We start from the raw sequence: 23779 nt of genomic DNA, 5'->3' as shown, positions 1-23779 counted from the left end.
CCAGGTGTAGACCTACTGCCCGGCTGTTTGCTAGTAGCCATACAGGTCAATTGCACCTAGAGCCAGGTGTAGACCTACTGCCCGGCTGTTTCCTAGTAGCCATATATGTCCTCTGCATCTAGAGCCAGGTTTAGATCTATTGCCCAGTGTTTGCTAGTAGCCATACATGTCTTCTGCATCTAGAGCCAGGTTTAGACCTAGTACGGCTGTTTGCTAGTAGCCATACATGTCCTGTGGATCTAGAGCCAGGTTTAGATCTACTGCCCGGCTGTTTGCAAGTAGCCATACACGTCCTCGATATCTAGTGCCAGGTTTAGATCTACTGCCCGGATGTTTGCCAATAGCCATACATGTCCTCTGCATCTAGACCCAGGTTTAGATCTACGGCCCGCTGTTTGCTAGTAGCCATACACGTCCTCTGCATCTAGAGCCATGTTTAGATCAACTGCCTAGCTGTTTGCAGGTAGCCATACATGTCCTCTGCATCTAGAGCGAGGTTTAGACCTACTGCCCGGAAGTTTGCTAGTAGCCATACATGTCCTCTGCATCTAGAGCCATGTTTAGACCTACTGCCCGGCTGTTTGCTAGTAGCCATACATGTCCTCTGCATCTAGAGCCAGGTTTAGATCTACTGCCCGGCTGTTTGCTAGTAGCCATAAATGTCCTCTGCATCTAGAGCCATGTTCAGATCTACTGCACGGCTGTTTGCTAGTAGCCATATATGTCCTCTGCATCTAGAGCCAGGTTTTGATCTACTGCCCGCTGTTTGCTAGTAGCCATACACGTCCTCTGCATCAAGAGCCATGTTTAGATCAACTGCCTAGCTGTTTGCAGGTAGCCATACATGTCCTCTGCATCTAGAGCGAGGTTTAGACCTACTGCCCGGAAGTTTGCTAGTAGCCATACATGTCCTCTGCATCTAGAGCCATGTTTAGACCTACTGCCCGGCTGTTTGCTACTATCCACACATGTCCGCTGCATCTAGTGCCAGGTTTAGGTCTACTGCCCGGCCGTTTACTAGTATCCAAACATGTCCTCTGCATCTAGAGCCATGTTCAGATTTACTGCACAGCTGTTTGCTAGTAGCCATATATGTCCTCTGCATCTAGAGCCAGGTTTAGATCTATTGCCCAGTGTTCGCTAGTAGCCATACATGTCCTCTGCATCTTGAGCCAGGTTTAGGTCTACTTCCCGGCTGTTTGCTAGTAGCACTACATGTCCTGTGGATCTAGAGCCAGGTTTAGATCTACTGCCCGGAGGTTTGCTAGTAGCCATACATGTCCTCTGCGTCTAGGGGCAGGTTTAGATCTACATCACGGCTGTTTGCTATTAGCCATACATGTCCTCTGAATCTAGAGCAAGGTTTAGATCTACGGCCCGGCTGTTTGCTAGTAGCCATACATATGCTCTGCATCTAGAGCTAGGTTTAGATCTACGGCCTGGCTGTTTGCTAGTAGGCATACATGTCCTCTGCATCTAGATCCAGGTTAAGATCTACTGCCCGGCTGTTTGCTAGTAGCCATACAGGTCAATTGCACCTAGAGCCAGGTGTAGACCTACTGCCCGGCTGTTTCCTAGTAGCCATATATGTCTTCTGCATCTAGAGCCAGGTTTAGATCTATTGACCAGTGTTTGCTAGTAGCCATACATGTCCTCTGCATCTAGAGCCAGGTTTAGACCTAGTACGGCTGTTTGCTAGTAGCCATACATGTCCTGTGGATCTACTGCCCGGCTGTTTGCAAGTAGCCATACACGTCCTCCACATCTAGTGCCAGGTTTAGATCTACTGCCCGGATGTTTGCCAATAGCCATACATGTCCTCTGCATCTAGAGCCAGGTTTAGATCTACTGCCCGGCTGTTTGCTAGTAGCCATACATGTCCTCTGCATCTAGAGCCAGGTTAGACCTACTGCCCGACTCTTTGCTAGTAGCCATACATGTCCTCTGCATCTAGAGCCAGGTTTAGATCTACTGCCCGGCTGTTTGCTAGTAGCCATAAATGTCCTCTGCATCTAGAGCCAGGTTTAGACCTAGTTCCCGGCTGTTTGCTAGTAGCCATACATGTCCTCTGCATCTAGAGCCAGGTTTAGGTTTACTGCCCGGCTGGTTGCTAATAGCCATACATGTCCTCTGCATCTAGAGCCAGGGTTTGGACTATGGCCCGGCTGTTTGCGAGTAGCCATACATGTCCTCTGCATCTAGAGCCAGGTTTAGGTCTACTGCCAGGCTGGTTGCTAATAGCCATACATGTCCTCTGCATCTAGAGCTAGGTTTAGATCTACTGCCCGACTGTTTGCTAGTAGCCATACATGTCCTCTGCATCTAGAGCCAGGTTTAGATCTACTGCACGGCTGTTTGCTAGTAGCCATATATGTCCTCTGCATCTAGAGCCAGGTTTAGGTCTACATCACGGCTGTTTGCTAGTAGCCATACATGTCCTCTGTATCTAGAGCCAGGTTTAGATCTACTGCCCGGCTGTTTGCTAGTAGCCATACATGTCCTCTGCATCTAGAGCTACGTTTAAACCTACTGCCCGGCTGTTTGCTAGTAGCCATACATGTCCTCTGCATCTAGAGGCATGTTTAGATCTACTGCCCGGCTGTTTGCTAGTAGCCATACATGTCCTCTGCATCTAGAGCCAGGTTTAGGTCATCATGCCCGGCTGTTTGCTAGTAGCCATACATGTCCGCTGCATCTAGAGCCAGGTTTAGTTCTACTGCCCGGCCGTTTACTAGTATCCAAACATGTCCTCTGCATCTAGAGCCATGTTCAGATCTACTGCACGGCTGTTTGCTAGTAGCCATATATGTCCTCTGCATCTAGAGCCAGGTTTAGGTCTACATCATGGCTGTTTGCTAGTAGCCATACATGTCCTCTGTATCTAGAGCCAGGTTTAGATCTACGGCCCGGCTGTTTGCTAGTAGCCATACATATGCTCTGCATCTAGAGCTAGGTTTAGATCTACGGCCTGGCTGTTTGCTAGTAGCCATACAGGTCAATTGCACCTAGAGCTAGGTGTAGACCTACTGCCCGGCTGTTTCCTAGTAGCCATATATGTCCTCTGCATCTAGAGCCAGGTTTAGACCTAGTACGGCTGTTTGCTAGTAGCCATACATGTCCTGTGGATCTAGAGCCAGGTTTAGATCTACTGCCCGGCTGTTTGCAAGTAGCCATACACGTCCTCCACATCTAGTGCCAGGTTTAGATCTACTGCCCGGATGTTTGCCAATAGCCATACATGTCCTCTGCATCTAGAGCGAGGTTTAGACCTACTGCCCGGAAGTTTGCTAGTAGCCATACATGTCCTCTGCATCTAGAGCCATGTTTAGACCTACTGCCCGGCTGTTTGCTAGTAGCCATACATGTCCTCTGCATCTAGAGCCAGGTTTAGATCTACTGCCCGGCTGTTTGCTAGTAGCCATAAATGTCCTCTGCATCTAGAGCCAAGTTCAGATCTACTGCACGGCTGTTTGCTAGTAGCCATATATGTCCTCTGCATCTAGAGCCAGGTTTTGATCTACTGCCCGCTGTTTGCTAGTAGCCATACACGTCCTCTGCATCTAGAGCCATGTTTAGATCAACTGCCTAGCTGTTTGCAGGTAGCCATACATGTCCTCTGCATCTAGAGCGAGGTTTAGACCTACTGCCCGGAAGTTTGCTAGTAGCCATACATGTCCTCTGCATCTAGAGCCATGTTTAGACCTACTGCCCGGCTGTTTGCTACTATCCACACATGTCCGCTGCATCTAGAGCCAGGTTTAGGTCTACTGCCCGGCCGTTTACTAGTATCCAAACATGTCCTCTGCATCTAGAGCCATGTTCAGATCTACTGCACAGCTGTTTGCTAGTAGCCATATATGTCCTCTGCATCTAGAGCCAGGTTTAGATCTATTGCCCAGTGTTCGCTAGTAGCCATACTTGTCCTCTGCATCTTGAGCCAGTTTTAGGTCTACTTCCCGGCTGTTTGCTAGTAGCACTACATGTCCTGTGGATCTAGAGCCAGCTTTAGGTCTACTGCCCGGCTGTTTGCTAGTAGCCATACATGTCCTCTGCATCTAGAGCCAGGTTTTGGTCTACTGCCCGGATGTTTGCTAGTAGCCATACATGTCCTCGGCGTCTAGGGGCAGGTTTAGATCTACATCACGGCTGTTTGCTAGTAGCCATACATGTCCTCTGAATCTAGAGCCAGGTTTAGATCTACGGCCCGGCTCTTTGCTAGTAGCCATACATATGCTCTGCATCTAGAGCTAGGTTTAGATCTACGGCCTGGCTGTTTGCTAGTAGCCATACATGTCCTCTGCATCTAGAGACAGGTTTAGCTTTACTTCCCAGCTCTTTGCTAGTAGGCATACATGTCCTCTGCATCTAGATCCAGGTTAAGATCTACTGCCCGGCTGTTTGCTAGTAGCCATACAGGTCAATTGCACCTAGAGCCAGGTGTAGACCTACTGCCCGGCTGTTTCCTAGTAGCCATATATGTCTTCTGCATCTAGAGCCAGGTTTAGATCTATTGCCCAGTGTTTGCTAGTAGCCATACATGTCCTCTGCATATAGAGTCAGGTTTAGATCAACTGCCTAGCTGTTTGCAGGTAGCCATACATGTCCTCTGCATCTAGAGCGAGGTTTAGACCTACTGCCCGGAAGTTTGCTAGTAGCCATACATGTCCTCTGCATCTAGAGCCAGGTTTAGATCTACTGCCCGGCTGTTTGCTAGTAGCCATAAATGTCCTCTGCATCTAGAGCCAGGTTTAGACCTAGTTCCCAGCTGTTTGCTAGTAGCCATACATGTCCTCTGCATCTAGAGCCAGGTTTAGGTCTACTGCCCGGCTGGTTGCTAATAGCCATACATGTCCTCTGCATCTAGAGCCAGGGTTTGGACTATGGCCCGGCTGTTTGCGAGTAGCCATACATGTCCTCTGCATCTAGAGCCAGGTTTAGGTCTACTGCCAGGCTGGTTGCTAATAGCCATACATGTCCTCTGCATCTAGAGCTAGGTTTAGATCTACTGCCCAGCTGTTTGCTAGTAGCCATACATGTCCTCTGCATCTAGAGCCAGGTTTAGATCTACTGCCCAATGGTTTGCTAGTAGCCATACATGTCCTCTGCATCTAGAGCCAGGTTTAGATCTACTGCCTGGCTGTTTGCTAGTAGCCATACATGTCCTCTGCATCTAGAGCCAGGTTTAGATCTATTGCCCGGTTGTTTGATAGTAGCCATACATGTCCTCTGCATCTAGAGCCAGGTTTAGGTCTACTGCCCGGCTGTTTGCTAGTAGCCATACATGTCCTCTGCATCTAGAGCCAGGTTTAGGTCTACTGCCCGGCTGTTTGCTAGTAGCCATACATGTCCTCTGCATCTAGAGCTACGTTTAAACCTACTGCCCGGCTGTTTGCTAGTAGTCATACATGTCCTCTGCATCTAGAGCCATGTTTAGATCTACTGCCCGGCTGTTTGCTAGTAGCCATACATGTCCTCTGCATCTAGAGCCAGGTTTAGGTCATCATGCCCGGCTGTTTGCTAGTAGCCATACATGTCTGCTGCATCTAGAGCCATGTTTAGTTCTACTGTCCGGCTGTTTGCTACTATCCACACATGTCCGCTGCATCTAGAGCCAGGTTTAGGTCTACTGCCCGGCCGTTTACTAGTATCCAAACATGTCCTCTGCATCTAGAGCCATGTTCAGATCTACTGCACGGCTGTTTGCTAGTAGCCATATATGTCCTCTGCATCTAGAGCCAGGTTTAGGTCTACATCACGGCTGTTTGCTAGTAGCCATACATGTCCTCTGTATCTAGAGCCAGGTTTAGATCTACAGCCCGGCTGTTTGCTAGTAGCCATACATATGCTCTGCATCTAGAGCTAGGTTTAGATCTACGGCCTGGCTGTTTGCTAGTAGCCATACATGTCCTCTGCATCTAGATCCAGGTTAAGATCTACTGCCCGGCTGTTTGCTAGTAGCCATACAGGTCAATTGCACCTAGAGCCAGGTGTAGACCTACTGCCCGGCTGTTTGCTAGTAGCCATACAGGTCAATTGCACCTAGAGCCAGGTGTAGACCTACTGCCCGGCTGTTTCCTAGTAGCCATATATGTCCTCTGCATCTAGAGCCAGGTTTAGATCTATTGCCCAGTGTTTGCTAGTAGCCATACATGTCTTCTGCATCTAGAGCCAGGTTTAGACCTAGTACGGCTGTTTGCTAGTAGCCATACATGTCCTGTGGATCTAGAGCCAGGTTTAGATCTACTGCCCGGCTGTTTGCAAGTAGCCATACACGTCCTCGATATCTAGTGCCAGGTTTAGATCTACTGCCCGGATGTTTGCCAATAGCCATACATGTCCTCTGTATCTAGACCCAGGTTTAGATCTACGGCCCGCTGTTTGCTAGTAGCCATACACGTCCTCTGCATCTAGAGCCATGTTTAGATCAACTGCCTAGCTGTTTGCAGGTAGCCATACATGTCCTCTGCATCTAGAGCGAGGTTTAGACCTACTGCCCGGAAGTTTGCTAGTAGCCATACATGTCCTCTGCATCTAGAGCCATGTTTAGACCTACTGCCCGGCTGTTTGCTAGTAGCCATACATGTCCTCTGCATCTAGAGCCAGGTTTAGATCTACTGCCCGGCTGTTTGCTAGTAGCCATAAATGTCCTCTGCATCTAGAGCCATGTTCAGATCTACTGCACGGCTGTTTGCTAGTAGCCATATATGTCCTCTGCATCTAGAGCCAGGTTTTGATCTACTGCCCGCTGTTTGCTAGTAGCCATACACGTCCTCTGCATCAAGAGCCATGTTTAGATCAACTGCCTAGCTGTTTGCAGGTAGCCATACATGTCCTCTGCATCTAGAGCGAGGTTTAGACCTACTGCCCGGAAGTTTGCTAGTAGCCATACATGTCCTCTGCATCTAGAGCCATGTTTAGACCTACTGCCCGGCTGTTTGCTACTATCCACACATGTCCGCTGCATCTAGTGCCAGGTTTAGGTCTACTGCCCGGCCGTTTACTAGTATCCAAACATGTCCTCTGCATCTAGAGCCATGTTCAGATTTACTGCACAGCTGTTTGCTAGTAGCCATATATGTCCTCTGCATCTAGAGCCAGGTTTAGATCTATTGCCCAGTGTTCGCTAGTAGCCATACATGACCTCTGCATCTTGAGCCAGGTTTAGGTCTACTTCCCGGCTGTTTGCTAGTAGCACTACATGTCCTGTGGATCTAGAGCCAGGTTTAGATCTACTGCCCGGATGTTTGCTAGTAGCCATACATGTCCTCTGCGTCTAGGGGCAGGTTTAGATCTACATCACGGCTGTTTGCTAGTAGGCATACATGTCCTCTGCATCTAGATCCAGGTTAAGATCTACTGCCCGGCTGTTTGCTAGTAGCCATACAGGTCAATTGCACCTAGAGCCAGGTGTAGACCTACTGCCCGGCTGTTTCCTAGTAGCCATATATGTCTTCTGCATCTAGAGCCAGGTTTAGATCTATTGACCAGTGTTTGCTAGTAGCCATACATGTCCTCTGCATCTAGAGCCAGGTTTAGACCTAGTACGGCTGTTTGCTAGTAGCCATACATGTCCTGTGGATCTACTGCCCGGCTGTTTGCAAGTAGCCATACACGTCCTCCACATCTAGTGCCAGGTTTAGATCTACTGCCCGGATGTTTGCCAATAGCCATACATGTCCTCTGCATCTAGAGCCAGGTTTAGATCTACTGCCCGGCTGTTTGCTAGTAGCCATACATGTCCTCTGCATCTAGAGCCAGGTTAGACCTACTGCCCGACTCTTTGCTAGTAGCCATACATGTCCTCTGCATCTAGAGCCAGGTTTAGATCTACTGCCCGGCTGTTTGCTAGTAGCCATAAATGTCCTCTGCATCTAGAGCCAGGTTTAGACCTAGTTCCCGGCTGTTTGCTAGTAGCCATACATGTCCTCTGCATCTAGAGCCAGGTTTAGGTTTACTGCCCGGCTGGTTGCTAATAGCCATACATGTCCTCTGCATCTAGAGCCAGGGTTTGGACTATGGCCCGGCTGTTTGCGAGTAGCCATACATGTCCTCTGCATCTAGAGCCAGGTTTAGGTCTACTGCCAGGCTGGTTGCTAATAGCCATACATGTCCTCTGCATCTAGAGCTAGGTTTAGATCTACTGCCCGACTGTTTGCTAGTAGCCATACATGTCCTCTGCATCTAGAGCCAGGTTTAGATCTACTGCCCGGCTGTTTGCTAGTAGCCATACATGTCCTCTGCATCTAGAGCCAGGTTAGACCTACTGCCCGACTCTTTGCTAGTAGCCATACATGTCCTCTGCATCTAGAGCCAGGTTTAGATCTATTGCCCGGCTGTTTGATAGTAGCCATACATGTCCTCTGCATCTAGAGCCAGGTTTAGGTCTACTGCCCAGCTGTTTGCGAGTAGCCATACATGTCCTAGAGCCAGGTTTAGATCTACTATAAGTGGGGGTGTTGAAGGGACATGGGCATCTTAGACATTGGAATGGCTAAGACCTTCTGCAGAGTGTATGGCTGCAGCATTGGGTGAGAATAGGCCCTATAAGTGGGGGGGGGTGAAGGGACCTCGGCATCTTAGACATTGGAATGGCTAAGATCTTCAGCAGAGTGTATGGCTGCAGCATTGGGTGAGAGTAGGCCCTATAAGTGGGGGGGGGGGTGAAGGGACCTGGGTATCTTAGACATTGGAATGGCTAAGATCTTCTGCAGAGTGTATGGCTGCAGCATTGGGTGAGAGTAGGCCCTATAAGTGGGTGGGGGGGACCTGGGCACCTTAGACATTGGAATGGCTAAGATCTTCTGCTGAGTGTATGGCTGCAGCATTGGGTGAGAGTAGGCCCTATAAGTGGGGGGAGGGGGTGAAGGGACCTGGGCATCCTAGACATTGGAATGGGTAAGACCTTCTGCAGAGTGTATGGCGGCAGCATTGGGTGAGAGTAGGCCGTATAAGTGGGGGAGGGGGTGAAGGGACCTGGGCATCTTAGACATTGGAATGGCTAAGACCTTCTGCAGAGTGTATGGCTGCAGCATTGGGTGAGAGTAGGCCCTATAAGTGGGGGAGGGGGTGAAGGGACCTGGGCATCTTAGACATTGGAATGGCTAAGATCTTCTGCAGAGTGTATGGCGGCAGCATTGGGTGAGAGTAGGCCGTACAAGTGGGGGAGGGGGTGAAGGGACCTGGGCATCTTAGACATTGGAATGGCTAGGATCTTCTGCAGAGTGTATGGCTGCAGCATTGGGTGGGAGTAGACCCTATAAGTGGGGGGGTGAAGGGACCTGGGCATCCTAGACATTGGAATGGTTAAGATCTTCTGCAGAGTGTATGGCTGCAGCATTGGGTGAGAGTAGGCCCTATAAGTGGGGGGGGGGACCTGGGCACCTTAGACATTGGAACGGCTAAGATCTTCTGCAGAGTGTATGGCTGCAGCATTGGGTGAGAGTAGGCCCTATAAGTGGGGGGAGGGGGGTCTGAAGGGACCTGGGCACCTTAGACATTGGAATGGCTAAGTTCTTCTGCAGAGCGTATGGCTGCAGCATTGGGTGAGAGTAGGCCCTATAAGTGTGGGGGGGGGACCTGGGCACCTTAGACATTGGAATGGCTAAGATCTTCTGCAGAGTGTATGGCTGCAGCATTGGGTGAGAGTAGCCCCATTAGTGCGGGGGTGGTGAAGGGACCTGGGCATCCTAGACATTGGAATGGCTAAGATCTTCTGTAGAGTGTATGGCTGCAGCATTGGGTGGGAGTAGACCCTATAAGTGGGGGGGGTGAAGGGACCTGGGCATCCTAGACATTGGAATGGTTAAGATCTTCTGCAGAGTGTATGGCTGCAGCATTGGGTGCGAGTAGGCCCTATAAGTGGGGGGGGGGGGGGGACCTGGGCACCTTAGACATTGGAACGGCTAAGATCTTCTGCAGAGTGTATGGCTGCAGCATTGGGTGAGAGTAGGCCCTATAAGTGGGGGGGGGGTCTGAAGGGACCTGGGCATCTTAGACATTGTAATGGCTAAGATCTTCTGCAGAGTGTATGGCTGCAGCATTGGGTGAAAGTAGGCCCTATAAGTGGGGGGGGGACCTGGGCACCTTAGACATTGGAACGGCTAAGATCTTCTGCAGAGTGTATGGCTGCAGCATTGGGTGAGAGTAGGTCCTATAAGTGGGGGGGGGGGGTCTGAAGGGACCTGGGCACCTTAGACATTGGAATGGCCAAGTTCTTCTGCAGAGCGTATGGCTGCAGCATTGGGTGAGAGTAGGCCCTATAAGTGTGGGGGGGAGGGGACCTGGGCACCTTAGACATTGGAATGGCTAAGATCTTCTGCAGAGTGTATGGCTGCAGCATTGGGTGAGAGTAGCCCCATTAGTGCGGGGGTGGTGAAGGGACCTGGGCATCTTAGACATTGGAATGGCTAAGATCTTCAGCAGAGTGTATGGCTGCAGCATTGGGTGAGAGTAGGCCCTATAAGTGGGGGGGTGAAGGGACCTGGGCATCTTAGACATTGGAATGGCTAAGATCTTCAGCAGAGTGTATGGCTGCAGCATTGGGTGAGAGTAGGCCCTATAAGTGGGGGGGGGGTTAAGGGACCTGGGCATCTTAGACATTGGAATGGCTAAGATCTTCTGCAGAGTGTATGGCTGCAGCATTGGGTGGGAGTAGACCCTATAAGTGGGGGGGGGTGAAGGGACCTGGGCATCCTAGACATTGGAATGGTTAAGATCTAATGCAGAGTGTATGGCTGCAGCATTGGGTGAGAGTAGGCCCTATAAGTGGGGGGGGGGGGCCTGGGCACCTTAGACATTGGAACGGCTAAGATCTTCTGCTGAGTGTATGGCTGCAGCATTGGGTGTGAGTAGGCCCTATAAGTGGGGGGAGGGGGTGAAGGGACCTGGGCATCCTAGACATTGGAATGGGTAAGACCTTCTGCAGAGTGTATGGCGGCAGCATTGGGTGAGAGTAGGCCGTATAAGTGGGGGAGGGGGTGAAGGGACCTGGGCATCTTAGACATTGGAATGGCTAGGATCTTCTGCAGAGTGTATGGCTGCAGCATTGGGTGGGAGTAGACCCTATAAGTGGGGGGGGGGAGTGAAGGGACCTGGGCATCCTAGACATTGGAATGGTTAAGATCTTCTGCAGAGTGTATGGCTGCAGCATTGGGTGAGAGTAGGCCCTATAAGTGGGGGGGGGGGACCTGGGCACCTTAGACATTGGAACGGCTAAGATCTTCTGCAGAGTGTATGGCGGCAGCATTGGGTGAGAGTAGGCCGTATAAGTGGGGGAGGGGGTGAAGGGACCTGGGCATCTTAGACATTGGAATGGCTAGGATCTTCTGCAGAGTGTATGGCTGCAGCATTGGGTGGGAGTAGACCCTATAAGTGGGGGGGGCGGGGTGAAGGGACCTGGGCATCCTAGACATTGGAATGGTTAAGATCTTCTGCAGAGTGTATGGCTGCAGCATTAGGTGAGAGTAGGCCCTATAAGTGGGGGGGGGGGACCTGGGCACCTTAGACATTGGAACGGCTAAGATCTTCTGCAGAGTGTATGGCTGCAGCATTGGGTGAGAGTAGGCCCTATAAGTGGGGGGAGGGGGGTCTGAAGGGACCTGGGCACCTTAGACATTGGAATGGCTAAGTTCTTCTGCAGAGCGTATGGCTGCAGCATTGGGTGAGAGTAGCCCCATTAGTGCGGGGGTGGTGAAGGGACCTGGGCATCCTAGACATTGGAATGGCTAAGATCTTCTGCAGAGTGTATGGCTGCAGCATTGGGTGGGAGTAGACCCTATAAGTGGGGGGGGTGAAGGGACCTGGGCATCCTAGACATTGGAATGGTTAAGATCTTCTGCAGAGTGTATGGCTGCAGCATTGGGCGAGAGTAGGCCCTATAAGTGGGGGGGGGGGGACCTGGGCACCTTAGACATTGGAACGGCTAAGATCTTCTGCAGAGTGTATGGCTGCAGCATTGGGTGAGAGTAGGCCCTATAAGAGGGGGGGGGTCTGAAGGGACCTGGGCACCTTAGACATTGGAATGGCTAAATTCTTCTGCAGAGCGTATGGCTGCAGCATTGGGTGAGAGTAGGCCCTATAAGTGTGGGGGGGGACCTGGGCACCTTAGACATTGGAATGGCTAAGATCTTCTGCTGAGTGTATGGCTGCAGCATTGGGTGAGAGAAGGCCCTATAAGTGGGGGGAGGGGGTAAAGGGACCTGGGCATCCTAGACATTGGAATGGGTAAGATCTTCTGCAGAGTGTATGGCTGCAGCATTGGGTGAGAGTAGGCCCTATAAGTGGGGGGGGGGGGGGCTGGGCACCTTAGACATTGGAATGGCTAAGATCTTCTGCAGAGTGTATGGCTGCAGCATTGGGTGAGAGTAGGCCCTATAAGTGGGGGGTGAAGGGACCTGGGCATCCTAGACATTGGAATGGCTAAGATCTTCTGCAGAGTGTATGGCTGCAGCATTGGGTGAGAGTAGGCCCTATAAGTGGGGGGGGGTCTGAAGGGACCTGGGCATCTTAGACATTGTAATGGCTAAGATCTTCTGCAGAGTGTATGGCTGCAGCATTGGGTGAAAGTAGGCCCTATAAGTGGGGGGGGGGTTTGAAGGGACCTGGGCATCTTAGACATTGGAATGGATAAGATCTTCTGCAGAGTGTATGGCTGCAGCATTGGGTGGGAGTAGACCCTATAAGTGGGGGGGAGGGGGGACCTGGGCATCTTAGACATTGGAATGGCTAAGATCTTCTGCAGAGTGTATGACTGCAGCATTGGGTGAGAGTAGGCCCTATAAGTGGGGGGGGGGTCTGAAGGGACCTGGGTATCTTAGACATTGGAATGGCTAAGATCTTCTGCAGAGTGTATGGCTGCAGCATTGGGTGAGAGTAGGCCCTATAAGTGGGGAAGGGGTCTGAAGGGACCTGGGTATCCTAGACATTGGAATGGGTAAGATCTTCTGCAGAGTGTATGGCTGCAGCATTGGGTGAGAGTAGGCCCTATAAGTGGGGGGGGGGACCTGGGCACCTTAGACATTGGAATGGCTAAGATCTTCTGCAGAGTGTATGGCTGCAGCATTGGGTGAGAGTAGGCCCTATAAGTGGGGGGTGAAGGGACCTGGGCATCCTAGACATTGGAATGGCTAAGATCTTCTGCAGAGTGTATGGCTGCAGCATTGGGTGAGAGTAGGCCCTATAAGTGGGGGGTGAAGGGACCTGGGCATCCTAGACATTGGAATGGCTAAGATCTTCTGCAGAGTGTATGGGTGCTGCACACTCTAGGGAACATCAGCGCGACGAATCCTCCACATTGAGCCTTCGTTTGTCCGAGTAGATGGTAGAGCTTCCACTAGGGAAGTGCAAAGCCTCAGTGGGTTTAGCCGCCTATAGAATGGATCTTTTCATGCATGCTTTTTCCCTCGCTATATACATTTCGTCAGATGTTTGTCAAATTCGTTGAACATGGATGACGTGAAAGATTTGGGGATCATGGAGGCCAAGTACGTTACTTTGGGCATGGAATTCATTTTGACCCCATTTATTGGGCCCGTGAGTAGAAGTAATAGTGAATTCCATTTGGCCATATCGAGTTTGATTTTGAGGAGGACCGGGGGATAGTTCAGATCAAGTAGGTCTGCCAGATTTGCACTAATAAGAACGCCCAGGTATTAAATATATCGGGTCTGGAGTCTGAATGGTGCCCCCCCCCTTCTCGGGACCCATAGGATGTGCTTCCATCTGTTCTTGACCATAATAATGAATACGATTTTTGATCCCTGGCAGATAATTTTGATAGAGTAACTGGCATCAAAGCAACACAACAAAACGTTCTTGAAGCTGGTGATCTGTAAAAGCAGGTGGGAAAATGGTGAAGAGGAGTCCAGAAGATTTACCGGAACCAACTGTAAATGTTTTCTTATATGGAGGTAATGGGTTGAAATAACGCAATTAAACACAAGAGGTCAAAGTGCTCAGAAGTAGATCACGTTGGGCCACATTCAGTGTCGCTGTGGTAACAGAATCACTGCCGCTTCACTGCACAGCCATGGTACGAGTGTGTAGGCGATGCAGCGGGAATCACCCCAGGACTTGGCACAAGGATTCTCCTCCACATTACCCCAATTAACGGAGGAATTACCGCCAGCAACTGTATCGCTGTTGAGAGTTCCTTAAAGATGTCATATTGAACTTCCTGAATGGAGAAGAGCACCGCTGTGCCACTACTCGGGATATGGAGGATGTATTGCCATGGCAAGTGGCTGCCAGGGTAACCACTGGCAGAGCTTGTGCACTAGAATCCCTCATTCCTGTGCGTCAGTGAGAGAGTAAGGCAAACATGCAACATATGGGGTACAGGATTCCCCCCTAAAGAAGCTGTACGTTGTCATAGGTCGCCAAATCTTGCATGAATGGGGAAACCTCCACTGGCGCCATGTTTTTTATGCTTCGTGCATTTATGGAGCACAGTTAGTGTAGTGGCCGGTGCAGAGTAAGAAGAGTTAGTTGGGAAACAGGCAGGTTTTCAAGGCTCGTATGGTTAAGTGATGGTCGCAGGTGAGAGTAATTGCACTGCTGGGGCACCAGCACAGGAAAGGCTGAGCCCCTTAGTCCTGTCAGAGCGGTCGGATGAAATACTAAGATATACTTCCTTTAAAATTACCTCTCAAGGCAACATGCTGCTTTTCAGGTGCGAGTTTAGCAGTGCTGGCTTCTATGAGGCATTGCCTGTAAGTCACGCTGCTCTGTCGTGTACGGACCTGGGTGAGGTCTGTCTGCTTTCTGTCAGTGGTTTTATATATGTATGTTACCCTGAAGCGTACTGCATTTTATTTCCTGTCATGACAGACCCAAGTGCCTAGACTCTTCCAGGTGACATATCGGGGGCACGATCGATTGACTAAATCAGATCATCATTCCACATTGAGGGGGGATCGAAGCGTATATGAACATATGATGTAAAGTGGCCTTGCTTGTGATCTTCTGCCAATTTGGTGGCCTCATTGGAGATGGGCCTGCAAAAAAGAGAGGGATCGGGTTGTTAGTGGATAGAACAGGAATCAGGTGCGAAACATGAGTTGCTGATGAGTGGAGGTCGAAGAAACCTGAATCCTGAGCCCCATTCTGGTTCCAAGGGGTTAACAGTGACACTGGAATGTATTGCATCCAGAGGAGGGACCTGAAGGAATAATAATTCCAGCGTGGTGGCTCCGGGTTAGCTCATGGATACAGAAGGGGGACAACCTGGCTCCAGAACCGCAGTGGGGAGGATACAGAAATACAAAGGGGGCTACATAGATGCAAAGAAACAGTGGGGGATACCTGGATGCAGAACTGCAGAGGGGAGGATACACAGATGCATAAATGCAAAGAGGGGGGGGGGGGTGTAAGCAAAGAAACAGTGGGGGGATACCTGAATGTAGAACTGCAGTGGGGAGGATAAACAGATGCAGAAATGCAAAGGGGGGTGAAATAAAACAGTGGGGATACCTGGGTGCAGACATGCAGAGGGGAGGATACACAGATGCAGAAATACAAAGGGGGCTAAATGGATGCAAAGATACAGTGGGGGGGATACCTGGATGCAGACATGCAGAGAGGAGGATATACAGATGCAGAAATACAAAGGGGCTAAATGGATGCAAAGAAACAGTGGGGATACCTGGATGCAGACATGCAGAGAGGAGGATACACAGATGCAGAAATACAAAGGGGCTAAATGGATGCAAAGAAACAGTGGGCATACCTGGATGCAGACATGCAGAGAGGAGGATACACAGATGCAGAAATACAAAGGGGGCTAAATGGATGCAAAGAAACAGTGGGGATACCTGGGTGCAGACATGCAGAGGGGAGGATACACAGATGCAGAAATACAAAGGGGGCTAAATGGATGCAAAGATACAGGGGGGGGATACCTGGATGCAGAAATGCAGAGAGGAGTATACACAGATGCAGAAATACAAAGGGGGCTAGATGGATGCAAAGATACAGTGGGGGGGATACCTGGATGCAGACATGCAGAGAGGAGGATACACAGATGCAGAAATATAAAGGGGGCTAAATGGATGCAAAGAAACAGTGGGGATACCTGGGTGCAGACATGCAGAGGGGAGGATACACAGATGGAGAAATACAAAGGGGGCTAAATGGATGCAAAGATACAGTGGGGGGATACCTGGATGCAGACATGCAGAGAGGAGGATACACAGATGCAGAAATACAAAGGGGCTAAATGGATGCAAAGAAACAGTGGGGATACCTGGATGCAGACATGCAGAGGGGAGGATACACAGATGCAGAAATACAAAGGGGGCTAAATGGATGCAACGATACAGTGGGGGGATACCTGGATGCAGACATGCAGAGAGGAGGATACACAGATGCAGAAATACAAAGGGGCTAAATGGATGCAAAGAAACAGTGGGGATACCTGGATGCAGACATGCAGAGAGGAGGATACACAGATGCAGAAATACAAAGGGGCTAAATGGATGCAAAGAAACAGTGGGGATACCTGGATGCAGACATGCAGAGAGGAGGATACACAGATGCAGAAATACAAAGGGGCTAAATGGATGCAAAGAAACAGTGGGGATACCTGGATGCAGACATGCAGAGAGGAGGATACACAGATGCAGAAATACAAAGGGGCTAAATGGATGCAAAAAAACAGTGGGGGATACACAGATGCAGACATTCAAAGGGGGCTAAATAGATGCAAAGATACAGTGGGTGGGATACCTGGATGCAGACATGCAGAGGGGAGGATACACAGATGCAGACATACAAAGGGGGCTAAATGGATGCAAAGATACAGTGGGGGGATACCTGGATGCAGAAATGCAGAGGGGAGGATACACAGATGCAGAAATACAAGGGGGCTAAATGAACGCAAAGAAACAGTGGGGATACCTGGACGCAGGAATGCAGCGGAGAGGATACACTACAAAGGGGGCTAAATGGATGCAAAGAAATAGCGGGGGATACCTGGATGCAGACATGCAGAGGGGAGGATACACAGATGCAGAAATTCAAAGGGGGCTAAATAGATGCAAAGATACAGTGGGGGGGATACCTGGATGCAGACATGCAGAGGGGAGGATACACAGATGCAGAAATACAGAGGGGGGGTGAAATGGGTGCAAAGAAACAGTGGGGATATCTGGTTGCAGGGGTGCAGTGGGGAGGACACACAGATGCAGAAATTCAAAGGGGGCTAAATGGATGCAAAGAAATAGTGGGGGGAATACCTGGATGCAGAACTGCAGTGGGGAGGATACACAGATGCAGAAATACAAAGGGGGCTAAAAGGATGCAAAGAAATAGTGGGGGATACCAGGATGCAGAACTGCAGTGGGGAGGATACACAGATGCAGAAATGCAAAGGGGGCTAAATGGATGCAAATAAAGAATGGGGGATACCTGGATGCAGAAATGCAGAGGGGGATATGGGGATGCCGAAAGAATGTGGGGTGGATACCCAGATGCAGAAACGAGTGGGGTCATTATGTGAAAAATACAATTTTACAGAAGAACACCTGGATGCAGTAGAATCTCACGCCGGAAACACCAACTGGCGGGAAGGAAACTGGTGACACAGGGATGCATAACAGTGGGGATTGTGAAGAATAAGCCCTTTTCCGGACCACTTGAAGACCGAAATAGAGGCGAGTTAACACTTTATAGTGCCAATCTGCAGACCTGCTTGGGCAAAGGATAGCAGGAAATCCAAAACAGGGCATAGTGGACAGGCTAAATGGATCCAAATCCCTTTCCCGACACCAAATCAAAAATGTTCTCCATCTGCAGCCATAAATGAACCTCGTAGCTGGCCTCCAAGCTGAAACGAGCACATTGTTTCTCTGCCTCTCTCCGGGTGGATGACCCACCACTCTGATTGGGAAAGCAAGAGAGCCTTTTCATAGGGTGCCAGGTAGGGCAGATGGACATGTCCAGCAACTCTGGATACCACAGCTCTGGGCCCAGTCCGGAGTGATCAGAATCAACGTGGTTCCGAACAGATATAACCACTTGAGAACCAAAGGAATCACTGGGATAACACAGGAACACAAAAAGGAGGTTCTCTGCACAGAAGCAAGGAACCCACACTACCTTGTTTGTTGAGGTAGTGAATGGCCGCGGTGTTATCGGTCAGGCTTAGCACAGTCTTGTGATATGATATGGAATTTATAATGCGCCTATACACAGGTGTTTCAAGGCACGACGAGGCAAGGGAGGGGAACAAAAGGGAAGACAGAGACAACGATGTTACTAGGCCAGGTGACATTGAGATCGCACAAGTGCAGGGGAGGGGGCATGGGAAAAGCGCGATGGGAAAGGGAGGGGGGAAGTGCAGTACATGGGATCACACAGTAAAATACCTGTTAGCTAAAAGACCACTGGGTCCCATCACCCAGGCTCAACTGACAGTATTGAAACTCCTGAGCTGGACTCGTAGCCAAACATTCCACAGGTTCACACAGTGTTCCATGCCAGCTCATAACTGGGCAGCAAGTATATTACAACAAAAACAATAAATAAGTGCGGACAGCTGGTGGAAAGTGCAAGGGTAAGGGCAGACATTAAGTGACCAAGTGCTGGTAGGTGGACTGTAAGGATACAGAAACAGACCCTGAGTGCAAGAGGTACCAGAGGGCAGTGCAGGTGTGCAACTGGCAGGGAGGAGACCTGGGTCCGAGATCCGGGGGTAGCCAGGTGACCACAGTTACAGTTTCACAGAGGGTGAAACAGAGGGTCAAAGTGAGGAGGAAAGCAACCAGGGCCAGCTTCCTCACCCTCAGCTTCAGAAGGTTGATGTGCTACCTACCTCCACAGGAGGCTACAGTCGTAAACAGTCAGATCTGACAAGCGAGCATCACAACCAATCAATACTATAATGCAGGAGGTCATGCGGGCCAGAAGGCGCAGGAAGGCCAAGGTCAGGACTTGTTCCTGGGATTGCAGGGCATTGACCATCTGAAAGATGCTTGCCACTCAGTCCCAAGACAGCTCCAGTAAATCAGGCAAAACTTGAGACTTTTTGAAGTTCAGGGAAAAGCCCAGGCTGTGCAATTCAGAGCATGTCCAAAGAAGATGCTCCGACACTCAATCTGGGGAGCAAGCTTTGACGAGCCAGTCATCCAGGTAGGGAAAGACATGACTGCCATCCCTCCTGAGGTGAGCCACCACCACTGCTAGCACCTAGATGAAAACCATGTGAGCCAAGGAAAGCTTGAATGGCAGGATCTTGAGCTGGTAGGGACGGTGGTCCTACCACGAACCTCAGGTACATCCTATGTTGCCAGTGAATCAGCACATGGAAGTAGGCCTCCTGAAGAATCTGTGATATCAACCAGTCCTACAGATCCAGAGCTCGTAGTATCTAGGCCAGTGGAACCATCAGTCTCAGATCCAGGATGGGACGCAAGTCTCTGTCCTTCTGCTGCACCAGAAAATAGGTGGAGTATCAGCCCCCGACCTCAGCACCTGAATCGCACTCTTTGAAAGAAGTTGGCGGACCTTACCCAGGAGCATGGGTTCCGGAGACAGGTTGGTGGAAAGAGGACCATGGACTGGAGGGTTCTGTAGGAATGGGAGGCAATAGCCCTTTTGAATGACCTGCAAGGGCCAAGCCTTCGACCTGGTCCTTGATGATTCTGAGCTGAACAGGGAAACCCTCTGCCCCCACCGGAGTTGAGTGGCTGAGGCTTTGCGCCCTGAAGCATGGAGGGAACAGTGGCCAAGGCCAGCCCTCCGCTCTGGGCACCTTTAGCTTTGCCTCTCTGGAAGGGCCTGCCCTGCAGTCTTCCCAGTGCAGACTAGCCACACCCTCTTGGGCCGTAGGCAGGGAAGGGACAAAAACCACTACCCCTAAACGACTGTGCAGAGGGCTGTTGTACTGCAAGCCCCCAATGACTTAGCCTTTGCTTTTGTCGACTGGATCTTCTGGAGGTAATCAGCCTTAGTACCAAAGTGATTCTGGCCATTAAAAGGCACACCAGTCATCCTTTCGAATTCTGCCTCCAAGGGACTGGTTTTTACTAACGAGATCGGCACATAACACTGGCTACCATCCAGTTCCCTCTCCACCAATAACCGCTAGTGGCACTTCCACACACCCACCCGACGCTACTGCGCCCTGTAGTCATGACTATGATAGCAAACCAAGTTCGCAGAAATTAAAACGAGCCTCTAGTCCACAGCACGCATGCGCACCACTCGTGAACCAGGCAGAGGTGACTGGACAGATGAGCAGCAGCCAACATACAAGTAAGCTGCCGCACGTTTCATGTAGACGCAAGTATTTTTCAAGATATAGGATACAGACTACGGGCTGCATGGGTGAAATCACACGATCGGCCCAATTTAGACCTCAATAGAGTGTAAAAAGTAATTGCCTAGCAACATGGGAGCTCAAGAAAAACGCTGACGATAGTCTTTCTCTAACTACACAAGAACAGTCACTTTAAAGATGCAGGTTTTTCACGTTAAATATGTCGCCCTCGCGCAAACAGAATTACGGTTTAAAAAAATCTAGCAAGTCAACAGTACGCCATCTAAAGTTACAAAGCAACCCAGAAGATCACAACTTAGATTTTGATGTACAGAAGACATCAATACAAGAAATATCAGCCCAATGCACCATAAGGCAAAGTGCAGGTATGAGCACCACTCCCTTTACTTTTTAAACCAAATGTGCACAGATACTCCTTTTACTGAATGTCATCTTTTCATTTTTTGTAGCATAAACACACCCAAGGGCCCTTCCTTCAATTAGAAAAAGAAGACTACGCCCATCCACAATAAAAACCAGTCTTGAGGAAAGCAAAAATAAAAAACAGTCTTGAGGAAAGCATAAGAAGAGCTACATTAACAGCTGTTCACTTTTATCTTATCTGGAAACACAAATAGTGTCGAACTGCAATATGTATTGAAACAATAACAACACATAAAGTCACTTTTCACTAACCCCTCACTAACCCCTCACAAAACTCACTGCATGGTTCAAATAAGCACCATATGACTATTAATATGGTGTTTACATAACAGCCAAGACAAAACAACTGATCACGTATAACTAAAGTTGTTCATGTTATGGTATCAGGCCTGAAACCAGGCCTTTTTAGCAAAATGATGACAAATAAAATTGCATTTTAAAAGGCATGTCCAACAGTTTGGCCTGGACATCAACCACAAATCCCGACATTCTCAATCAAGAGTGGTGTCTGACCAGCACACTTGTGGCCATGGGTGTGCCCACACAATGCGCAGTCCTGATTGCAACATCTGGCGGGAAGCCTCTTTGCCATCAGTAACCAGGGACAGAAAGCCGTCCCTCGTCTCATCTTCAGGGATATGTTCAACTGCATTGGCCACAGGAGACCAAGGGCCGAAGGAGAACTTCGCCATGCACATAGGGCAAGACTGTCTCATGTCAACACCTTCTTACCCCATGCATCAAGTCTCTTACTTTCCCTATCAGGAGGAAGGGAAGGTGGAGATTGTCGGGCTAGCCATTGTGGCTTGAACCACCAAACTCACTGGTGAAGCTAGAGAGGAGAGAAACACCGATCCAATGGGGTGTGACAGTGTTCTCTGCCAGCTCTATGTTTACTGCCAGAGTTTTAGGTGCTTGGGCTGGCATGACCCGCAATCCTGGGTATCATGGTCCTCGGCAAAGCAGTAGACAAATCTGGGGCGGATCCGAGACCGGCATCTGCTGGTCCCAATCCAGACATGGTTTGAAGCCTGAGGCCTTAGACAGAAGTAGGCATGGTGCAGAGAAAGACATCTCATAGCTCGACAAGTCTGTTTCCGATTAGTGAACAGAGTGCACGGAAAAAAGGAACTGGGGTCACGGGGCGCAGTGTCTCAATATATATTGGCCCTGACGGCATGTCTGGCGTGGGGTGTGTAGAGGCGTTGCCAGAGAATGTGTAGCTGCGCTGAGCCCCCTGGCAGGGGAAAAGTGCTCATATAGACATAATACATGAGGGATCTGTGAAAGAAAGCATTCCATTAGAAGTAGCCTCGAGGGAAAGCAGAGTCTAGCAACATACAGGCATAGTATCGATAACACAGTAGAGTCTAGCAACATACAGGCATAGTATCGATGGGCAGTCGAGTCTAGCAACCTACAGTCATTGTATTGATGGGCAGTAGAGTCTCGCAACATACAGGCATAGTATTGATGGGCAGTGGAGTCTAGCAACATACAGGCATAGTATTGATGGACAGGAGAGTCTAGCAACATACACAAATAGTATTGATGGGCAACAGAGTCTAGCAACATACAGACATAGTATTGATGGGCAGTGGAGCCTTGCAACATTCAGGCATAGTATTGATGGGCAGTATAGTGTAGCAATATACAGGCATAGTATTGATGGGCAGTATAGTCTCGCAACATACAGGCTTAGTATTGATGGGCAGTGGAGTCTCGCAACATACAGGCATAGTATTGATGGGCAGTGGAGTCTCGCAACATACAGGCATAGTATTGAAGGGCAGTGGAGTCTCGCAACATACAGGCATAGTATTGATGGGCAGTAGAGTCTCGCAACATACAGGCATAGTATTGATGGGCAGTGGAGTCTAGCAACATACAGGCTTAGTATCGATGGGCAGTGGAGTCTAGCAACATACAGGCATAGTATCGATGGGCAGTAGAGTCTAGCAACATACAGGCATACTATTGACGGGCAGTAGAGTCTAGAAATATACAGGCATAGTATTGATGGGCAGTGGAGTCTAGCAACATACAGGCATAGTATTGACGGGCAGTAGAGTCTAGCAACATACAGGCATACTATTGACGGGCAGTAGAGTCTAGAAATATACAGGCATAGTATTGATGGGCAGTGGAGTCTAGCAACATACAGGCATAGTATTGATGGGCAGTAGAGTCTAGAAATGTACAGGCATAGTATTGATGGTCAGTAGAGTCTAGCAATATACAGGCACAGTATTGATGGTCAGTAGAGTCTAGCAATATACAGGCATAGTATTGATGGGCAGTGGAGTCTAGCAACATACAGGCATAGTATTGATGGGCAGTAGAGTCTAGAAATGTACAGGCATAGTATTGATGGTCAGTAGAGTCTAGCAATATACAGGCACAGTATTGATGGTCAGTAGAGTCTAGCAATATACAGGCATAGTATTGATGGGCAGTGGAGTCTAGCAACATACAGGCATAGTATTGATGGGCAGTAGAGTCTAGAAATGTACAGGCATAGTATTGATGGTCAGTAGAGTCTAGCAATATACAGGCACAGTATTGATGGTCAGTAGAGTCTAGCAATATACAGGCATAGTATTGATGGGCAGTGGAGTCTAGCAACATACAGGCATAGTATTGATGGTCAGTAGAGTCTAGCAATATACAGGCATAGTATTGATGGGCAGTGGAGTCTAGCAACATACAGGCATAGTATTGATGGGCAGTAGAGTCTAGCAATATACAGGCACAGTATTGATGGTCAGTAGAGTCTAGCAATATACAGGCATAGTATTGATGGGCAGTGGAGTCTAGCAACATACAGGCATAGTATTGATGGTCAGTAGAGTCTAGCAATATACAGGCATAGTATTGATGGGCAGTGGAGTCTAGCAACATACAGGCATAGTATTGATGGTCAGTAGAGTCTAGCAACATACAGGCATAGTATTGATGGGCAGTGGAGTCTAGCAACATACAGGCATAGTATTGATGGTCAGTAGAGTCTAGCAATATACAGGCACAGTATTGATGGGCAGTAGAGTCTAGAAACGTACAGGCATAGTATTGATGGGCAGT

General features: G+C 49.4%; 1 protein-coding gene across 3 annotated transcripts in view; it reads right to left on the bottom strand.

The window, feature by feature from the left end:
- LOC138566124 (zinc finger protein 282-like) overlaps positions 1–23779 on the bottom strand; it is a 200676-nt gene that overhangs the window by 112897 nt on the left and 64000 nt on the right. The gene's annotated exons all lie outside the window — the stretch shown is intronic.

Source organism: Ambystoma mexicanum, chromosome 2p, assembly GCF_040938575.1.
Source record: "Ambystoma mexicanum isolate Mex_15411 chromosome 2p, UKY_AmexF1_1, whole genome shotgun sequence".
Taxonomy (NCBI): Eukaryota; Metazoa; Chordata; class Amphibia; order Caudata; family Ambystomatidae; genus Ambystoma; species Ambystoma mexicanum.
Note: the sequence above shows the minus strand (reverse complement) of the source record. Positions and strands in the feature narration are given on the sequence as shown.